General features: G+C 43.2%; 1 protein-coding gene across 2 annotated transcripts in view; it reads right to left on the minus strand.

Annotated features, from left to right (window-relative positions):
* The window catches only part of ANGPT1 (angiopoietin 1), a 1,129,183-nt gene that overhangs the window by 99,012 nt on the left and 1,007,152 nt on the right, over positions 1 to 23,019 (minus strand). The window lies entirely within an intron of this gene.

Here is a 23,019-nt window from a genome sequence, read left to right on the forward strand (position 1 = left end):
GCAGGGGAACAACGTCAGACCATTGCCCACACTGGTCTTTTAATCGACCATCTGTCATCAGTTAGACAGACCATGAGCCAAGGCTTCTCCTTTGTTGTTGCTGACTGTTTTCTTCTCTGGGACTTTTAAGGTAGCCAGGGTACGCCATTATCGATGTCTTGAGCTTAACTAATAGACCTTGTTTTCCTGTCTTGCACCATGTGTCAGTAGACAACAAATGCGTCTAATTTTGACCTGTTATTTACTGCTATTAGATTTAATTATGCTGGGTGCTATCACTCCTTGTGGCCTCTGGAGACTTGGTTGCTCCATCTTACATGCACTTTCTGTACCCTTGATTGTCCAATACTTGACAATTGCAGATGTTTTTGCTTCTGCTTAATCTAAGAGAAATGTGCCCTTTGTTCATATCCTATCCTGCTTAACACCCTTTGTGCTTTCCAATTATGTCTTGCTGTGTCATCCCTAGTATCAGCAAACAGATATTATTTGTTTTTTGCATGAAGCTGTTTTCTTCGGAGTTTCTGATCTAAGGCACTGGTTTGTTTCGGAGGTAGTTTTGACACAATCTGATATCCATCTTCTCATCATGGCCGCTGTACTCATGATCTAGTTTCTACTGTAGTAAGCTTCCTTGCAACTCATCTACCTTTTGTTTCTGCATGTATACATTCACTAGTCATCTGGTTACTTATCTTCTTTGTATGTATGGTTCTCTTCATGACATCACTTTACTCTGGATTTCATTTTATAGCTCTTCTATGTCCAATGGTGTATGCCGACATCCTTCCACCACATCAGTGTGAGGGTACATTCCATACGGTTGTCTGAGTGCATAATGTCACTCATATATCCGGTGCAGTATTGCGATGATTCCTGGTGCCATGCACAGAGTGTTCCTGCTTTGCTTCCAGTATGACAGAGGTGAGGGGGCAGGCAATAGACATGACATCATCTGCTCTTCTACATTCCTACTTCATGAAATGCACTACAGAGTGCGTTGATGCTCCTCAGGCCTTGTTTTGCACCCTTCAGAATGACCATTTGTATAAAATGGGACTCAACAATTACATACTAAAAACATGTGTTATTGCTATTTTGAATGTTGCATTGTGACATGCTGCTCAGACCAGATGTGAATGTTATGAAACTAGTTATTTGTACCCCAGAATAATGAGGCGATCAGCAAGCCTTGCCAGAATTTCAACATGTGGTTTGCAGGATGCACACAGTTCACATCAACGGATGCTTAATCCCTCTGCAGTAATTGATTAACAGCAAATCTCTGAGTTATAAATAAGGGTATTTTCTCGTGAAAACAAAGCTAATACAATAATATTTTTCAGCTGGACGAGGAGGAAGATAAAGTGAGGCATCTTAAAAACTAAAACATATCTCTGCATGTCATGTTACAAATGTTTCCTAAGTGCAAAACAAAAGGAGTCCAGAGTCTGCTATTTTATGACATTATGATGCATGTGTTTGCCCAAAGTGCAAACTGATACAGCTCCTGTTTTAAGAAACCAAAATGAATGAGTCCCTATGATATCACATTCAGTTATCCCAACATTCCCTTCTTGCAGACAACATATGATGGTTTATGCAGACATTGGAAAGAAATGAATACATGTGCAAGGGGATGAAGAACGAATACACTATAATACATATACCACATGATCAAACCAAATAAGCCACCCAGGGTATCGAGTGTGCTGACATAATGGAATGTCTGCTCTAGCAGTCTAAGGTGCTCTCAAGAAATGCACAATTTCAATGGGCGACTAGGGTTTCAAAAATGTAATTAGAGTAGTTGGGAGAATTTGGGGTTAAATTCGCTTGTCTACCAGTCAGGTTACCAGTCACAACCATTCCTCCCACATTTATTCAGGGATAATAATGTTTAAATTAATTGGTGCATTGCAAAAACAACAAAATAAAAATGTGTTCATAAAATTAATTATTCCTAAAAAGAAAAATATGAATTTCTTTAAAAAGGATCGCATTTGTAAAAAAAATATATAATTTGTAGTTGATCAAAAAAATGCATTTGTTACCAGACCAAACGGTTCGCTAAAACAAATATCTCTTCAAAAAAAAAGTAAACGATTCTTCAAAAAACAATAAATAATTAAAAAAATGCATTCTTCAAAGATTGCTGAAAAAATACCTGATTCGGTGTTCATTATGGTATGCGTGCTTGAAAATACTGAGCATTGGCTGTTTGGAAACTCAACATGTTCTTAAATGTTATTCCCTACAAAACATACAGAAATAGCCTCTCAGTGCCATGAAGAACCAATAGTGATTTCTGCTGTCCTGGCCCCCCTTTGCCCAGCTACAATGTGTTCACCCCGAGGGCCACGTGTGCAGTGTCCCTGGAATAAAGCGGCCCAGTAGGTGCGCAGGAGAAGAAGCTGGAATGTGATTGATAAAAAGCGTAGGCTACCACTAAAATATACACAAGAATAATTGCATTCCTGTAATGTTACGTCATTATAAAAGTGCATTAGTAAGAGTGCACATCGGTGCTTTCCCTCAGTTCTGAGCTGCTCTCGTCTTTTTCTCCACGTCACTGTATAAGAAAGAATCGGAACCCTTTTAATCCTCTTTTAGTCGAATAGTGTTTGATCAATCAAAATAAACAAACACGAGTCTGAGTTTAACTGCCCGGAATGTATTCGATTTGACGCCGATTGCTTGTTTTTCTAGCGGTAAACGCATTCCCTAGGTAGGAAAATACCGATTTGCTGAGATGTCCGTTGATGGAAACATGGCGTGACAACCAGAAGCTCACAAGTAACGCGGCGCCTGACATCCTATGGGTCACCAAGAGTTTCGGCCGGCACAGAATTAAATGGCCCAGCAGCATGGCTTAGAAAACTTTATGCAAATAGCTTTCAGGGTTGTTTATATGTTTTTGGTAGAAAACAGCTATTTGCTTCACAGTTCAGCAACACATGCAACTTTTAATTTTAAGAAAGATAACATTGACATTTATGAGCAACCTTTGCAGTTGCAAGAAATGCTTACAGCATGCTAACTGCAACAAAGGGAATTATTTCGGTGTGGAAATCATTTGCACAAAAAACAAAAAAAAAAAAAACACTTGCACCAAACGCTGGCTCAGGCCAGGGTGTTGCGGAATCAAATGTTTTCTAAAAAAGACGAGCATGTACCTGGTAAATGCAGGTGATATGTATTTCTGTTGTTCCACGCTTCCACTTAGTGGATAAGCTGCCAGTGATCTTGTCATTTGAGCAATGTTGCATAGCCATGTTGCCGACTCAGCTAAAAGACATCACTGCACAAAACTCCATGCTAAAATCATAGTGCACATGTGTGCCCATCCATATATGTATCCTGACCTTCCCCCTCTGCTTCCCCCGTGACACAGAATAAGCTCTAAGCACAAATGCCCTCTATACAGCTGCAGTAGCAACGAAGGTCACTAAAGAGGGGGTGGGGCTGCATTTAACACATATAAGCCTGTTCCAAAACCCCATCATTGTTGGTTTACTGTCCTGGTTGCACCCTACACTTTAAGTATAAGACATACCTGAGTTAGGGTATGTTGGATTGTATTTCTCATAATTATTGCAACCACATCAAATTGACATCAACCAGTCCCGGAATGTCGATCAAGGGGAGCAGGGCATACCACCGCAACCCCAGCTCCCTTCACTAGACATTTTTGGTATTTGTATTTATTCTCAATGCCCTATTCAGCATTTTCTCACATTTGTTTTATTTTTTGGACCCTTTTTACAGATACTATGTTGGGTAACCTGCCTTGCTGGGAACACAAGAATAAGTCCTGAACATGTCCCTGAAACCCCAGAGTGGGACTCACAGCATCCTGAGAGTCCAGACTGCCAGAATCCTTACTTTTCATTGCATGGAACCCGGCCAAACTGCTTTCTTACCAAGTTCATCGCATCTTGAACTCCAGGACATGCTGGTGTTGCCTTTGACAGTCGATCGAACCTTTGAACCACTGTGCATTCAATCTCAAACCACGTTTACACTGCATTGTGTCCTTGCAGAGTCTTATTGTGTCCTTGCAGAGTCTGTTAGCTCCCCAGGTCAATGGCTCACTGAAGGACCTGACTAGAACCGCTGGAGTATCACACCTGGACTTGAACCATCTGCTATTGAATGTCTCGACCCGGCTTGATTTTGAACCGCTGCCTCACCGAACTGCACACTATTGCAATAGGATCATCATTTCAAACCTCCACTGACCTTTGACTCAAACCTCTTGACCATCACGCATCAACGCTGCCCAACGATAAACATGTCTTGAACCGGCTCGACTTCGAACAGATCCTGGTAGGCTCTACAACATACATCACCAAAAGATTCCTTCGAACTGCTCTGAGCTCCTGCACCCGACCAGACTCGATGCCCGTTTTCTGCTTGGGCTAACATGATCCACCATACCTGAACTGAGATCCATCTGCTCACACTACTGTGCAAAGCCTGGTTCAACAATCTTGAACTGCAAGAAGGTACTATTTACCCATAACTGCCTCCTTGGTCCATTGTGGACCATTCAGACTGGTTATGCCACTTGTGCACCTTTTTGAACTAAAGACAAATCCTTTGCAAAGAACATTGTGGTTGTTGAATTGCTGTTGACCCCTTTATTCTTGCCCAGCATGCCACATTCTCTATTTCTCTTGCATCTGCTGTGCCTTTCGCATGGGTGGGTTTTTGTACAGTTTTTCCATTTAGTTTTCTTGCAGATGGTATGTTTAATTAAAGTACATATTTGTATGAACCCTGATTGGACATTCTCTTTGTTGTTGATTGTTGCACTTTGTTGTTTGGACTGATACTGAGTCACATTCACACCGCTCTTCAGAGTATAGCCTTTCCTCTGCCTCTGCCAACATGACCACACAGGGTGAAATAAGTATATCTCTTAACTGTGCCTGTTTGACCTTTATAATAGGGATCACTGTTGGTTTGTTGAAGTTCGAGGGCTGAGTAGAAGTCATTTCATCAAACAGTGTGCATGCATAAATAATAAAAATCATGCACATTTGCAAAAGGGTTAATTGTTTGCATAGTACACACCCCAATCTATGTCCACAAAGGTAGCACACATACTTTACAGCAATATTCCTAAGTACTGTGGCCTACACTGGATGGTAACTGCTCGGGGCCCATGTTACAGGCCTGAGGGAAGCAAGGGCTATAATGTTGGGCCCCGGTGTGGTTACTGGGCAAGTGTAGCCCACAGAACTCAGAATTATTGCTATTAGCACCCCGTGGCAAACCCTTGAGGTGATTAAAAAACCCTGGCTGCGCTGCTTTGCTTGCAGCAGTGCCGGGCAGAGTCAGGCAGGGTTACCATTGAAATGGAAGGTGGGGCTCTGCTCAGACCCTCTCTTCCATTTCCATGGTTTCTTCAGGAAGCAGTGCGCCCGGGCATAGAAAAAGAGTGGAGAGGCTGGGTTATGATGCCTGAGGCAGGGGAGGAGGGAACACAGCAGCGCCAGGTACAGTGACCACTCAGGTTGCTCCGAACTCAGGCTTACATTGGTAGATTGAGCCTGGGTTTGGAGCTACCTGATTGGTTGTCACACCCACCATGGGTTCTAATTGGCTTTAAAGCAGGAGACTTGCAGACCTTTCTGTATTACCATAAAGATCCAATGAGGTGTTTTCGAATAAGGTGCATAATAGCTTATGATGCACCAGGACTAGTGCACAGTTTTCATGTGGCACAGTTTCAGATCAATTGTCAAATATAAGTTCTGGAATACTATCTCCTCATCGCCTTCATTCTTGTACAGTGGGAGGAATTACTACATTCCAATTGTATTGATGCTTTATGCTTCCTCCAATTCTGCTACTTGTTGGTCACTGTATCAACTTGACTTCAAAACATTTCGAAATTACCCATTAGTTACATAACAAATTAGTGAAAGAATTTTGCTTTCCTTAAATAACACTAACAGATGCTGAAATGCGAGTACTGTTGCATACATCACAATGTCCATCTACATATGTATGCAATTTCATAGTAGGCTTATACTGAGTTATGTCAGAATTCTGCACAGTTTGAGTTATGGATGAAGTGTTATTGAAGGCACAGAACTTTGGTACACCCACCCAACCTAGGAGAATTGTTTTGGAATTTCACTCAAGTAAGAGTGCTCCTCCCCTTTTATGTTGCAGATCACGTACTAATAGATTGAGGCTCTTTTCCTGTAGTCTAGAGTGAGGGGTTGCATGTGATTTATATTCACAGTATTGTCTATGGGAGTAGAACATGACACAATTAAATTTGCTCTCATTCCTGAATTCAGTTGATATCTATGGCCTTCACAAGTTACACATTATCAGGCATATCTTCATCAGGCTATGGTCTGGACATTTTCAAATCATAACTCTATGATAACTATTGATGTAAAAAATGTTAGGGTACATTTTATTGAGAATATTATTTACAAAGGGCTGTGTGCAGGCTGCAAAGATGTGCTAAATGTAGACACATCTCGGAAATAGATTTTGGGTTGGATTGAAATTACATACCACTTGATTTTAACTGCTATGAGAATGCACAAATAAATCTCCCAATACAATAGCAATTTTATTTAGTACTACACTTTCCAGACTTCTGCATGGAAAAATCAGCATGGATTGGAAATCTCAGAGTCAGAAAAGCCCTTTCTAATCGGCTTCTGTGGAGGTAGAACTGCCTCAGGTTCCCTTTTCTGTGGGTTCCTTTGGGGACAGCACCAATTCCTTTGGAACAGGAATCCTCCCTTCTGCATGCTTCAAGTCAGTCTCCCTGATTGATCCATCAATTTGGAACAAGTATTTTTCTTCTCTGCAGCTTTTAATTCTGGAGTCACAGTGTCCTTTTGCTTGGCTGTTCCTCCTTTTAAAATGTGCAATTTGCTTATATCATGAAAAAGTCACATATTTCAATTGGCTAAGTTCTTCCATTGGCTTTTCTGAGATTCACTCCCAATTTCCATTGGATGTTCATATGCCTGAATATGAAAAAAGGTGCTGGCTGATTTGCTCAGAGTAATATTACATTCTAAATCAGTTGTTCTTTTATATCGAATCACAGCCATATGGTACTTTAATAAAGCACGGATCTCTGCAATCTCCAGGCTCACACACATCTAGATATGCAGCATGAATGTGTGTCATATTTATTCATAATGTTTTCCTCATTAATCATTTTAAGAATTATTAAAACAGAGGCATTTTGTTTTCACCTGAAAGAAATGATTCTAACTTTTAGAATGCACATTTTAATGTTGTAAGTGGTATGGTTATAGTTTATTAACACATTTGTTTCCCATTATTCCCTAAAAAGGAGTTTCATTTCCTGGGATGATGAAACCAATACAAGCCTGCATTGCAGCCAATTATTAACCTGTACCTGCTGAAACAGGGCCTCCTTTCTTTCAGTTTCCATTCTACTGTATCTGACATATAATGTAGAAAGTGACACATTAATGGCAAACATGTCTGTTTGAAGCAATGCCTTAGGAAAACAGAGTGGGTCATCATGGGGCAGCCCTGGTGGTCATTAGTGAACACACCACATATATAATTTTTGGAGGATTTTTAATGGATCTATTTTCAATGTTTCTGTTCCTAGTAGGCTCCTGTGGGAGGGAATTAGCCCAAATGGCCATTTGAGTCTGCTAGGCCTAATGGGTTTTCATGGTTAAATGCAAACACAGGTTATACATTCAAGACAAGTCTCATGGAAGTCCTAAACTCCTCCAGATTGCAACCTTTATGCAGGGCTGAAGTAAAAAAGTGAGTTTGTCAGTAATGTAGCTGGAAAACTAAGCAAAATAGTCCTAAACTACCTCAGAACATCGAATGTTTCTGTATGGCAATAATGCCAATTTCCTTCATTTGTAATGACAAAGTGTAAGCCAATACAGCACCATAATTTGACATGTACATAAAAAAGGTGTTTGTAACTGTGGATAAATCCACAGCTGGCAGCTTAAATAAAATGTACATTTTTAAGCATATGTTCTCTGCATGAAGTTCAGATTCTGCATTTTGGGTCATTTCCTTGATGCAGCGGAAAAATGATTCTTTAGAAAACATGGAAACATCCTATAAAATCACAGGGTAATTCACTTGACTTTTATGAGAAGTTCCATCAAGTTTAAGGAATGGAGCTGCATCTGTTGAAATGTAATGCTGCTGTATATCACACCAATATTACAGATTTGTACACTGCTGTAAAATTTTCCAGTTCAGTTGGCCTAGTTCTGCTTAAATAGAGAGAGTAATTTTACACTGGAACTTTCCGCATTTCCTGCTGTTAATTTAAATTTATTCGAAACTCAGTCTTTGGTATGTGTGAAAATCTATGCCATTTGTTGGGTGCTGTCTTTCATGGAAACAAGTTGCTGCCTGCATCCCACATGTACACCTTTGTTGTGGTAACTGAAAAACACACACATATATATATGGATGTATATATATATATATATATATATATATATATATATATATATATATATATACATATATACACACACGCATGGAGATAAAACAGAAATATTCTGTGTAGAGTATTTTTATCCATGCCACTGTGCCACACTGCACCCCTTTGCCAATGAGGAAAGAAAACTACCAAAAATGGAGGCAATGACCCCTGTGCGCGCCAAATCTGCAAAATTGCGCAGAGTTTGTAAACCACCAAAAGAGCTGCACGCCCTGCAATGCACACAGGCAAAGTTGTGTAAAAGCAGGAATCACTGCTGTCATCGGTCATCTGTCATCTGTCACCTGAAACAAGGCCACAGAAGGGCTTAATCCGAAAATGCCCTTAAAAATTCAGGCATTTTACCAGACAATTATGGAAAGGAAAGTGTGCTGAAATTAGGGATTCTCAAGGCAGTCAGAGCAATACAGGCATCACTGGCAGACAGCTGCCTAAGGAAATTGGCTGTCAAACCCAGTTTAAAAGTATTTTCTTTTTTCTGAAAAATTGCAAAATCCACTATTTCAAGAATGTTTGTGAAGGGTAATTTTTTTCAAATGTTTAAATCCTTTATAAACTGTGCTTATATTTTATATTTGAAATGAAAAGACTTTAATGTCAAGGAGCCCAGTCTGGGGCCAATCCACTATTTAATTCTGGTCTGACAGCCTGGCCTGGAAAAACTGATATCTCCGCTTGACACTTACTTGAGAACAGGAAGGCTAATGGCTGCTAATGGTTCCCGCATAATGCCAAAAACCCACACAATGGGGCCGAATTAGACATTTGTCTGCTGGCTGACCAAAGAACAAAGGACAGGCTGAGCATTGACCTCTGCAAGGATGGCCATGATGTGGAGAAGGTTTCTCAATGAACTTCAAAGGACTGGACAGCTGCAGCCTGAAAAGGGGAGGTTACACATGAGGACTTCGATGTGAAATCCTTATTTTTGATTAAAGTCTAAAACTCTTTAACTGAGCAACCCAAAGAGGGATACATCTGAAACTTGGTAGACATTAAACTAATTTCAGCCTCGTTTGAAAATTTGAAAATATTGAGGAAACTCGTACCATTTAAGGAATCAAAGTTATGAAAAATGTCTGATTGTGGCAAAACTATTAATGTTGCAAACTTACAATTGTATGTACATGATCCACTGATAAGAGCCCAGAGATGTATCAAACTATAAATTATTAATCCAAAGTGTTATGGTTAAAATTGATAAAAATCCATAGAATGACCAATACAGCTCTCACAAAGATGGGAAGTCAATGTAAATGTAGACAATTGAAAATAAAGTATATGTGTCCAATTTTATGAGGGTACATAATGGTAGAAATGTACATTTGTGCAAAAGTATATTTTGGGTAAAAATCCAGGTGGGAGTTCCTAAATCCTGTCATAAAATGACAGCCCTGTTCAGGCTGCCAACCAAAACAAAGCACATGCCTGTAGCCACTCACAACCATGGGGGTGTGTTTTGAAGTTCTGCCCATGTCATAAACTTTGTAATGGATACATATAGGAGTTTCACTACACATAAACACACACTGCTTCCAGAAGACTGCTTCCAGAACACACTGCTTCCCAAACCCATCCAGATGGCCGCGCAGCACCTTAATGCAGAACTTTTCATCTTGTAGCTGACTTTAGAATTATTTGAAAGATCCAGATTTCTTTGAGAGATCCAGAATCTAGCATTGTAAAATGATTGCTAGCCTGACCCAATTGCAAACATACCAAACTTGAAGGGATTTAATTCTGATTCAGCTTGGCTTGCTACCATTAAGGCTTCCCCGCTGAAAGCTTGCATCCTGCTATCTACTGTTGGGTGTCCTGACCCACGTTTAAGCTATCATGCTGCAACATTTGGTGCTGTGGGCTTAGAAAATTCAAGATGGCGGAAAACCCACATGTGCGCTGAAATCCAGGAAAGCTGCGCAGTTTGTGCGCACACTAAAATGGTTGCCTCACTTGCCACCCACCAGTGCGAGAATGAAAGGCTGGGTTGCCATGAGGGAAATGGGTTGCCAAAGGAAAAACAGTAGCGCCGGTTAGCTTCAAAGCGCTTTAAAACCACCATTGGACTACCCGCACAGTAGTCTGAAACCATTGGGAGTGGCAATGCTGATTGCCAAAAGCAAACCCATAACTGTTGGGAATTCATTTTCTTAAATCCCAAAAATGGGTGCAGTACCAGTACTCACCACTATCCAAAAGCCGGCAGTTTAAAACCACCCTGTGTTTCTCTGAAGGCAAGCCAAAGTGCCTATTTTCAAACATTGCAATATGTGCAAAATATTTACTGAACACCAGCAGACATTTGGCAGAATGGAGTTTTGTGTGCCTACAAAATCTGGGAAATGAAGATCATAAGACAAGGTTTATAACAAGACTGGCTGCGCTGTGGATTTCAGCAGTTTAAGTTGCACTGGATTGAAAGACACTAAAAAAAAAAAAATCTAAATGTTTAAATTGACTGAGTGACCTACTTTTGAGTGTCACATAGGTTGCAATTGTTTAAATGTCATAGTTTTGCACTTAGAATCAGCATTCTAGCTGCATGTGTAAAATTGCAAGTTAATTTAAAAAGCAACAAATAACATGGCAGTAGCTGAAAGTCTGGCTTAAGGAACTTGATTCTGCCTGGCAACTACCCCCATCAGGAGTGAAATTTGAGTCACCACTGTGTTCCCAGGCCAACCTTCCTTTTGCTGCCCACACTAAGGATATGCCATCTATCTGATAATTGAATTATCTGTGCTCTGCAAGAGAGTGAACAAAGCCCTCTTCACTCAGGCAAAGGTTTTTATTACCGCAGTCGTAAATTGTAGCTTCCTCTTGGCAGGAGCTGGGAGGAGCACTGCCTGTGAGAGCAAGCTGGCTTGGCAGAAACTGGAAAGACTGGTTTCTATACCATGTGACCTGGGAAACCACACCCCTTTGGAGCCAGAACATAACTTTAAAAAGATGAATAACTCATAGAGCGGACATGTGAAAATTTTATAAATGATACCATAATTCTTGTGATTTTTCTGCCCACATTTTAAGAGGTTTTTCGACCCGGTGGCATGTTCAGGGGGGTTTTAGCGGAAAAGTGGATATTACTCTAAATGTATGCATGTTAAAAATCTGAAACTTCATCAGTTAATGTCCCTACTCCCTGCACACATGTATGTAAAGTTGGGTCAATGTCAGAAATTGCAAAATCAGTTAAAAAGTGAAATATGTGCCATTTCTGAATGCAAGCTCCCAGGAAGAGCAGAGTTTGAACAGGGTATACCTCCTGTAATGCATGATGGGTGCATATGATTTTAAAACAATATGTACCTCTGCAAATATGTATTTGTTTCAAATCTAGATTTGTGTGTAAGTTGACAGGAGGAGTGGACTTTCTGCAGGCTGTAAAATGACATCACTCTGACTCACAGTTCATTCCCCAATCAAATGATAAATGGAAGTTTGACCAATTAGAAGCTGAGAGAGAGGTAGGGTCAGTGATGCTAGAACACACCCACATTCTAAACACATAAAAGCAGACAGACAGGACAGATAGAGACTTTCCAAATCCATCTGCAGCGGGACGCTCTGCCGGAAAAATCCATACTTACCTCCATCAACCTCCAGAAAGCCAAACTAGAGACTTCAATCTATCCAGAACTAAGAGAACCAGAGAGAAAGCAGTGCTGTACCCAGAGAGACCCAGACCAGCAGAGAGAGCTGACCCAGATCACTGTGAAGTGCAGAGGCCAGACCAGACCAGACCAGAGTCCAGTCTAAAACCCTGACCAGATCCGTGGCGAGGCCCATTTCACTCAAGAATATAGTGTGAGTACCTAGAAAACTGTGCAGAACCAATCTCTTAGTTAAAATAATATAATTCAATCCTATTTTAATCTAAGTAGAACTGTCTCCTAACTGTCACCTGTCACTTGTAAAGCTGTCACCTGTGATTTGCTAGTTGCAAGCTGCACTTGTCATTTTGAGCTTTTGAAATTTGCAAACCCAAAAACGACCTTTATTAAATCGCTCATATCTCCGCGACCGTTTGGGCTAGAGACTTGCAGTAACTTTCCTCTGATAGCTTAGAATCGTAGCTTTGAATCGCACCAAGAACCGCATTCCTACCCCTTATAGTTTTACCGCAATCGCGGAACACGCATCCGCGAATTTTACCGCGATTTGCAATTTCTTCACATGTAAAAACTGCTGCTGCTTGCCTTCCATTTGCCAGAAATTCGTTTAACCTGCTAACTATCCCTGCCTCATTGCTAGTGTGAGCCTGGACTAATATTAACTAGATACCACTCACCCTGAACCTCTGAAAGGGAATTAAAAGCGTTTCCAGCATATTTCTCATTCATTGCCAGCACATATCAAAGCAATTTGGGCCTGTGATTTCAAAACTCCTATCTGTTTTCTGTTGTCTAAGCTTGCTGGATTGAACTGATTACATTGATTGCATTTCTGAGAACTGTGTGCTTTCCTCCCATTTCCTTGCATTGCATAAAGAGGGGGGGAGTGAATAGCCAGAGAAAAGTGATTACATTGTTTGGTTGAAATCATATTGAGTATTTTCTGTACTGCATTCATTGAATATTGCATCCACCTGAGCTTACATAAAGCATCCTCTACCACATTATACTTTTGTTCCTATTTACCAGTGTGCTATCTTATCCATTTCATGTCAACTCATTAGTGATTATGAAGAAGTGTGCTAGTGCCAGATTCTCCATTGTTAATCTTTAACATATCAGATTAAGGGTGATATTCAAGTATTAATTTATTATAAAGTGTGATATATCTATTTTAAATTATCAAATAAACCTTTTAAACTTGCAAAACAGAACTACTTCTTGGCTCAGTGGGGTCAGGGGGATTCCAAGAGAGGGGTGTTATATAGGGGTAGTCATCCAGAACGCATGAACTGGACCTAAAGATATATCAATAAGGGTTTTCATTCAGTATTATAGACTAGGCGTTGACTTAGCTGTAGTGTTGAATTGAATCCTCTTACAAATTGGGGGCTCGAGCCGAGACGTTGGGTTAGATTTACCACTTGTGCAGCTTAATACAGTGTGCTAACTGACGGGATACATACATCCGGTCGGATCACCACGCTGCATTACGCTGTGAAGCATTCCTCAAAAGGGACACTCCAAGAAAAGTTCTGTTCTGCAAAAATAAAATACAAACTTCTGTAAGTCAGGACAGAGACCAATCTCTAGAATGACGACCTTAGTAGACATGAAAATAGCCAGAGAGCACCTCTTGCATAAGCTATTTGTGAGAGGTGAATGGACCGAACAGGGCCAGGATGCGTGGTTGCAGGCCATCACACACCAGGTCACTGAAACAGGGTCAGATATATATAGAGATCAGGGTCCCTTACATGTGGCCCTGAGTGAACTATATATGGCTCCTAAAGCCAAAGATGAACACAATAAGATTGCCAGGGTAGCGGCGTATTTATATTTACATATGGGAGCCGTGCAGGACAAATGTGCTGAAGGCCAAGATCTGGCGAGTAGGCAACTGCTGGCATTACAGAAGGTCCAATCTGACCTGGTCTCTTCTGAGCAGAGGCTGCAGAGGAGCCAGGAGGCAGAAAATGACAGCAGACTGTACATCACTAAAATGAAGGAGGATATGGATGTGCTGCAAAAGGAAAAGTCAGAACAGGATACCAGATTTCTGGCCCTGCAGAAGGAGCACCAAGACAGTTTGGACTCCTTACTGCAGAGCCAGAAAAAGCTGGAGCAACAATTAGACTTTAACAGGGCATGCACGGAGCAGGTAGCCACCCTGCAAAGTCATCTAGATAGAGTGAAGGTAGAGAGCAACAAGCTGATCTTGAAAGACCTGGATACCCAGGCAGAGTTTGATGAGGAGCGCCAAAAAGCTGGTGCCCTTCAACGGCAAAGGGACGACCTGGCGGCACAAATGCAGGCTCTTAGTCAGGAAAGAGACGCCTTAGGCCAGGAAGTCTGCCATTTAAAAAGAAAAATGGAAGAAAATCACCTGGCCCACCAGGGACTGGGTGATCTCCAAAAAGAACACCAGAACTTGTTAGAGCACACCAGGAGGGTGGAGGATGCTCTAGCAAGAAAGGAGCAGGCCAATAGGGACACAGCTCAGGAGGTAACCCTCCTGCAGCAAAGACTGGCCCAGTTCTCCAGGACCAACCAGGAAGCACAGAGGGAAAACGAGGCCCTCTGTGAACACAATGATAGGCTCCAACAACAGGTAGCGATGCAGGAGAGATTGATAGAGTCCAGTAAGGCCTTAACTGAGGAACTGAAGGCACAAATGCAGGCTCTTGCATTGCAACAGGGAGCAGGGGCGGATAGAGATGAGGTTCGCTGGGAAAGGGAAACTCCGGAGCATAACCTCAGGAGCCCTAGTACCAGAGGCCCTCATACCTCTCAGTCCCTGGACTCTGCCACCCCCATGTTCCCTGGCGCACATGAGCACAGGGCCACAGGGATGGCAGATTACTATCCAGCTAAGAGTATGGGGCTCATAGGCCAGAACCACTCAGGAATGGAGGGGTGGGCATCCGGGTATGGGCACCCAAGTACAGTACAGTTCAATGGGGAACCCCAGGAGAGTAGGCCCATTAAGGGCATCCTGAAAACCTCTGCCCAGTTAGGTCAGTGGAGGGGGTACCCATCAAATCCTGGCAGCAAGGAGGAATCTGAAGACTCCTCTGAACTGCGCAGGACACAGGAGACCAGGTCCCCACGTTCTGCCAGCCATTCCCAGGCTCGCAGAATCCGGGAAAACCTGGAAGAACAGACGGGAACCTCTGGGAGCAGTGCCTCTGAGTCCGAGGAAGAATGGACAAGGGTTACCCGAACCAAAAAGGCCAATAAGGCAAAAAGGGCCTTGCTTAAGGACCCCTTAAAGCAGATTAAGGCGATCAGGAGCGTCATCACGCCTTACCATAAGAACGCTAAGTATTCTGTTTGGGAGCACTTAGAGTTGTTTGAACAAATGATGGAGACTTTCCATTTGAAGGACAGCCAAAGCTGCATTCAATATGTAAAGTGGACCTTCTCCCCGGAATACTCCAGTTTCTTTGCGGGGCTGGAGGACCAAAATCATTTAAGATGGTCCACCTATAAGGCGGCCATCCTGAAACATTTTTCTGTTCACAGAAATCCTCAAGAGGCTCACAAGGCAGCCTACAATTTGCAATGTGGGGAGGATCAGGCCCCACAAGAATTTGTGCAGGAGTTAAAGCGTGCTTTTGCACAGACCACAAGAAGGGTGCGCACAGATAGTAGAGAGTTTATGAGCATAGTCCATAATTGTTGGGTCGTGCGAGACGTCACTGCCGCCTTTTACTTAGGCAGTGACATTCTCAATCGCTTTGCCATTAGTTTGGACCTAATAAACTTCAAAGCTTGGTCCCGATTAGCGGATAATCCCATGGGCTTTGATGATCCAGAAAAGGCATTTAGGTCAGCTCAATTGCTACCTTATGCAGTTGAAATTCAGATTAAAGAGGAAGTCACCATCCCAGAAAGGACCCGACAATTCTCCCTGGAAGTGAAAGTTAAAAGGGGACAAGAGTTGAAAAACCCTGATGCTTACATACATCTAAATGCTTCTCTCCAACAGCAAGGGTTGGGGGTAAACCCAACACCATTAGTCAACATAGAACATGACACCATTCCAATAGAGGTGGATAACAGCGACTTAAAGAGTATTACTCTAGCCGCAGGCACCATTATTGGAATGGTGGTTGATGACCGACATTTTTCCATCGACTTAGTAAATGAACTGTTAGGACCAATCCCCAAGGACTGTTTTGACAGTGACAGTGATGACAATACAACACCAGACAGGATCTTTACCCGGCATGGGGGGAACTTCCTGGTGTACACTTCCTGCCCCTATGGTAAGGAAGATGTGACTTGTGACTTCAGGAGGGATGAGGTGATTTTCCACTTCCATGAGGGCTGCCTTTCCCACCTGAAGCCTCCGGTCCAAATCAGCACTCTGACCAGGGACTTCTCCACCCAGCTGGAGGAGGCCGCTGAAATAGCCAAACCAGAAGTCTTTCCAGGCTTCAGGCAGATGGTGGAAGAGAGAGTCAACCTAGCTGATGCCTGTGTGACTCTGGAACAAAAGCAAAAGTTGAAACAAGTTTTCTTGGATTTCCAAGATCTCTTTGCGGTAGACTCATATGACTGTGGTCGCACTGACATCCACACAACAACAATCCCCACGGACCCTGGCATGACTCCTGTGTTTGTGAAGCAATATCGCTTGCCTCTCGCATCAATGGAGTCCCTTACTGAAATAATTAAGAACCTTGAGTCCCGGGGAATAATCCGTCCAGTCCACAGCACCTTCAATAATCCGGTGCTGGGAATATTGAAGCCAAACGGCCAGTGGAGACTCTGCGCCGACCTCAGGGAGCTCAACAAACGGGTCCATACTTCCCGATGGCCTCTGCCCTACATTGACCAAGGGCTGGCCCAGATCCAGGGGTCACAGGTATTCACTGCAATAGACCTGACCAATGGGTACTGGACCGTGCCTGTCAGTAGGGAGGACCAATACAAACTGGCTTTTACCTTTGGGGGCCAGCAGTACACATGGACCCGGACTCCCTTCGGATACCTCAACTCCGGCAATGAATTCAATATTTTCCTACATAAGGCCATGCCCGAACTGGGTGCGAGGGGTAACCTGGCTTATGTAGATGATGTCCTCATCAAAAGTTCATCTGTGGAGGAACATATAGCGGAGATCCGTTATGTTCTGACACAGTTGAGGGCCGCCGGAGCAAAACTTTCCTTTCAGAAAGCACAGTGGTGTAGAACCCGTGTTAATTTCTTGGGGCATGAGATTACTCCTCAGGGCCTCTGTCCCCAGGAAAAGAAAGTGGAAGCACTTCAGAAACTGAAAGACCCCACAACTCTGCGGGAACTAAGGAGCCTCCTTGGACTGACTAATTACAGCAGAAAGTTCATTGAGGGCTATGCAGAGATCACCAGACCCCTGATTCATCTCCTGAAGGGGGGGGTCAAGTGGGAATGGGGTCCAGAACAAGCCGAGGCAGTAAAACAACTCAAGAGAAGCCTCTCACAAGCGCCTTGCCTAGCTTACCCTGTCAGAAACAAGGAGTTCTTCCTGGAGACAGGGTTCTCTAATACGTGCTTGACGGCAGTATTATACCAAAAGCATGACAAGGTCAATAAAGTAATCTCCTATGCGAGCAAAACTTTATCCTCTGTGGAGGAAAAATTCAACGATTGTGAGAAGGCACTCCTGGCAACGGTGTGGGCATTGAAGAATTGCCGCCCGTTTATCCAGGGGGAACACATCATAGTGGAGACTCCACACCAGCCTCTGCAATATCTCCAAAGTGACAGAATCCGGGCCGGAAATGTGAGTAATTCCCGAATTACTTCCTGGATTCTGTCAATGCAAGGCTTTCCTGTGGAGGTCAGATATGGCCAAAACAAGAAGAGTCCCCTCGCGCAAGGTCTGGCTGACTTGCATGATTGTGCCAGAGAAAACTGTCTCGAGGACGAAAGTCTAAAAATCAAGGACAACATGGAGGCATACCTTAATTCCCCACACAAAGTCTTTGAAGAGGACAAGTGTGAGGGAATGCCCACTGTCTATGTGGATGGATGCTCTTACCATGTTGACAACGACGGGGAGAAAGAACTGGTGGCCGGCGTAGGGAATGCATGGGTGAATGAGTCCCCAGAACCCTCCGCTGGATACAAAATTGGTCCCCGAAGTAGTCAGGTGGCAGAATTGATGGCTGTGCATCAGGCCATCCTCACTGCTATCCAGCACCAACTCCACGAACTGGTCATAATCACAGATTCGGATTATGTACGGAACGGGTTCGTGGAGCACCTGGTTAATTGGAAAACCAGAGGCATGTTATGTGCTAACAACAAACCCTTGAAACATGGGAAGTTGATCCAAAACATTGATGATTTGGTCACCTCGAATGAGATGACCATCTATTGGAAAAAGATCAAGGGTCATTCCAAAGTAGAGGGACCAGACAAAACTGGAAATGACTTAGCTGATCAGCTGGCCAAAACCGGGGCCATCCAAGGGGATCTAATTGAGATTGAGTCCCTATTGGGGGAAATCCAGGTCACTGCTATCACTAGGTCCCAGACCAATGCTCACAACGACCTTTCAATTGCACAATGGAGTAAGGAGACCCCTGATGCTGATTTGATTACCGCTCAGAAGGGGGATCCAATTATTGGTAAATTTTACCAGCACCTTGAGGACCCTGAGAACTTTCCCCTGACGGATACCGATTACATTGGGAAAGAGGACCTAAGAGTGTTGATGAAATGTCCAAAAATGTTCCGAATCCAAGACGGTTTGCTGGTAAGGAAATCCAAAGCTGGCCACGATCAGTGGGTGGTTCCTACCTCATTCCGAAGCCTGATGTTAAGTCACGCCCATGATGCGGCCACCGCCGGTCATAGGGGGTTTCACACAACATTGGAAATCTTAAGAGAGGTTGCATACTGGCCACACATGGGCCAGGACCTCAACCAATATTTGAAGGGTTGTCTTGTGTGTGCACAATTTCAGCCGACATCCCTCACACACCGGGCGCCTTTACAAAAGAGGGGAATGACACTGCCATGGTCAGATTTACAAATCGACTTTGTAGGCCCTGTGATTCGCTCGGCTAGGGGGAATAAGTACATGTTGACTGTGACATGCTTGTTTACCAAGTGGGTGGAATGTCTCCCAGCCCCAAATTGCAAGGCAGAAACTGCAGCTGCCTTGATGATTAACCACATCTTTTCCCGTTTTGGTCTACCTCAAAGGATTGAGTCAGACAGAGGTAGCCACTTCACCAGTGAAGTAATGACAAAGATGTGGGAGATACTGGGGGTCAAGAGAAAGCTGCATATTGCTTATAGACCAGCTTCTTCTGGGGCAGTAGAGAGATATAACCGGACAATTGTGAGCATATTAAAGAAGTTTGTGGCAGATTCTGGGCCAAGTTGGGATATCCGATTACCTCTGGTCCTAATGGCTATCAGATCTACCCCTTCATCTGCAACCAAAATGTCACCATTTGAGTTGATGACTGGGCGCAAGATGGTGCTTCCTCAGCATTTGCTCTACAGGACCCAAGAGCAGACACTGATAAATGCCTCCACTACTCATGAGTATGTAGAGAATTTAAGGAAACACCTCCAACATGCTTTTGCTTATGCTCAGCGGAATCTAGAAAGATCAGCTGATAGCATGAAGACCCACTATGACCTGAAAACTTCCAGGAAGGAATATCAGGTGGGGGACCGGGTCTATCTATACAACTTCCAAAGGAACCAGGCCAAGCAGCGCAAATTTTTGCCTACATGGAAGGGACCCTTTGAGATCGTCGATAAGATCTCCCCTGTGGCCTACAAGATCCGCATCCCCAAAGGCGGTTCGGCAGAGGGGGAAGACAAGTGGGTCCACATAAACCAGTTGAAATGTTGCCATCCCAGGCACACTCTGCAACAACTGGAGGAATCCTCTGGAATCCTAGCGGGTACTGTCTCAGACTAATTCAGTTCCAATCATAAAACATACCACATCTAGTCTCTAAAATATTGTGATTTGCATGAAACTGTCTCTTAGTTATACTGTTTTTTTTTATCAAAGTAAGAATGTAATGTTTCGTCATGATGAAATGCATATGCTGTCCCACCATCTCAACAGTGGTGGAAAAACGTCTATGAGTAGGTATTGCCGCTCTTCCTTTGTCGTCCTAGGAGAAAGAAGACCTTGAGACTGGCCAAGGAGGATGATCCGGAGACCAGGAACGAAGATCCAATGGGCCCAGTGGACCGCCCAATACTCCCATCAGGACTGGCGAGGAGAACCGATCGATCAGTACCGGATGGAGAAGAAGATGCTGAACTGTGCCATCTACAGAAGAGGAAGAAGATTATGCGGACAGACCGGTGCGTGGGTCAAAACCCATGGGCACGCGACTCCCCATCGACTCAAATTCAAAGTGCAGTCGCGTGGGGGGGGCTTGTTGGGTGTCCTGACCCACGTTTAAGCTATCATGCTGCAACATTTGGTGCTGTGGGCTTAGAAAATTCAAGATGGCGGAAAACCCACATGTGCGCTGAAATCCAGGAAAGCTGCGCAGTTTGTGCGCACACTAAAATGGTTGCCTCACTTGCCACCCACCAGTGCGAGAATGAAAGGCTGGGTTGCCATGAGGGAAATGGGTTGCCAAAGGAAAAACAGTAGCGCCGGTTAGCTTCAAAGCGCTTTAAAACCACCATTGGACTACCCGCACAGTAGTCTGAAACCATTGGGAGTGGCAATGCTGATTGCCAAAAGCAAACCCATAACTGTTGGGAATTCATTTTCTTAAATCCCAAAAATGGGTGCAGTACCAGTACTCACCACTATCCAAAAGCCGGCAGTTTAAAACCACCCTGTGTTTCTCTGAAGGCAAGCCAAAGTGCCTATTTTCAAACATTGCAATATGTGCAAAATATTTACTGAACACCAGCAGACATTTGGCAGAATGGAGTTTTGTGTGCCTACAAAATCTGGGAAATGAAGATCATAAGACAAGGTTTATAACAAGACTGGCTGCGCTGTGGATTTCAGCAGTTTAAGTTGCACTGGATTGAAAGACACTAAAAAAAAAAAAATCTAAATGTTTAAATTGACTGAGTGACCTACTTTTGAGTGTCACATAGGTTGCAATTGTTTAAATGTCATAGTTTTGCACTTAGAATCAGCATTCTAGCTGCATGTGTAAAATTGCAAGTTAATTTAAAAAGCAACAAATAACATGGCAGTAGCTGAAAGTCTGGCTTAAGGAACTTGATTCTGCCTGGCAACTACCCCCATCAGGAGTGAAATTTGAGTCACCACTGTGTTCCCAGGCCAACCTTCCTTTTGCTGCCCACACTAAGGATATGCCATCTATCTGATGATTGAATTATCTGTGCTCTGCAAGAGAGTGAACAAAGCCCTCTTCACTCAGGCAAAGGTTTTTATTACCGCAGTCGTAAATTGTAGCTTCCTCTTGGCAGGAGCTGGGAGGAGCACTGCCTGTGAGAGCAAGCTGGCTTGGCAGAAACTGGAAAGACTGGTTTCTATACCATGTGACCTGGGAAACCACACCCCTTTGGAGCCAGAACATAACTTTAAAAAGATGAATAACTCATAGAGCGGACATGTGAAAATTTTATAAATGATACCATAATTCTTGTGATTTTTCTGCCCACATTTTAAGAGGTTTTTCGACCCGGTGGCATGTTCAGGGGGGTTTTAGCGGAAAAGTGGATATTACTCTAAATGTATGCATGTTAAAAATCTGAAACTTCATCAGTTAATGTCCCTACTCCCTGCACACATGTATGTAAAGTTGGGTCAATGTCAGAAATTGCAAAATCAGTTAAAAAGTGAAATATGTGCCATTTCTGAATGCAAGCTCCCAGGAAGAGCAGAGTTTGAACAGGGTATACCTCCTGTAATGCATGATGGGTGCATATGATTTTAAAACAATATGTACCTCTGCAAATATGTATTTGTTTCAAATCTAGATTTGTGTGTAAGTTGACAGGAGGAGTGGACTTTCTGCAGGCTGTAAAATGACATCACTCTGACTCACAGTTCATTCCCCAATCAAATGATAAATGGAAGTTTGACCAATTAGAAGCTGAGAGAGAGGTAGGGTCAGTGATGCTAGAACACACCCACATTCTAAACACATAAAAGCAGACAGACAGGACAGATAGAGACTTTCCAAATCCATCTGCAGCGGGACGCTCTGCCGGAAAAATCCATACTTACCTCCATCAACCTCCAGAAAGCCAAACTAGAGACTTCAATCTATCCAGAACTAAGAGAACCAGAGAGAAAGCAGTGCTGTACCCAGAGAGACCCAGACCAGCAGAGAGAGCTGACCCAGATCACTGTGAAGTGCAGAGGCCAGACCAGACCAGACCAGAGTCCAGTCTAAAACCCTGACCAGATCCGTGGCGAGGCCCATTTCACTCAAGAATATAGTGTGAGTACCTAGAAAACTGTGCAGAACCAATCTCTTAGTTAAAATAATATAATTCAATCCTATTTTAATCTAAGTAGAACTGTCTCCTAACTGTCACCTGTCACTTGTAAAGCTGTCACCTGTGATTTGCTAGTTGCAAGCTGCACTTGTCATTTTGAGCTTTTGAAATTTGCAAACCCAAAAACGACCTTTATTAAATCACTCATATCTCCGCGACCGTTTGGGCTAGAGACTTGCAGTAACTTTCCTCTGATAGCTTAGAATCGTAGCTTTGAATCGCACCAAGAACCGCATTCCTACCCCTTATAGTTTTACCGCAATCGCGGAACACGCATCCGCGAATTTTACCGCGATTTGCAATTTCTTCACATGTAAAAACTGCTGCTGCTTGCCTTCCATTTGCCAGAAATTCGTTTAACCTGCTAACTATCCCTGCCTCATTGCTAGTGTGAGCCTGGACTAATATTAACTAGATACCACTCACCCTGAACCT

The sequence above is a fragment of the Ambystoma mexicanum genome, chromosome 5q (genome assembly GCF_040938575.1).
Source record: "Ambystoma mexicanum isolate Mex_15411 chromosome 5q, UKY_AmexF1_1, whole genome shotgun sequence".
Classification (NCBI taxonomy): Eukaryota; Metazoa; Chordata; class Amphibia; order Caudata; family Ambystomatidae; genus Ambystoma; species Ambystoma mexicanum.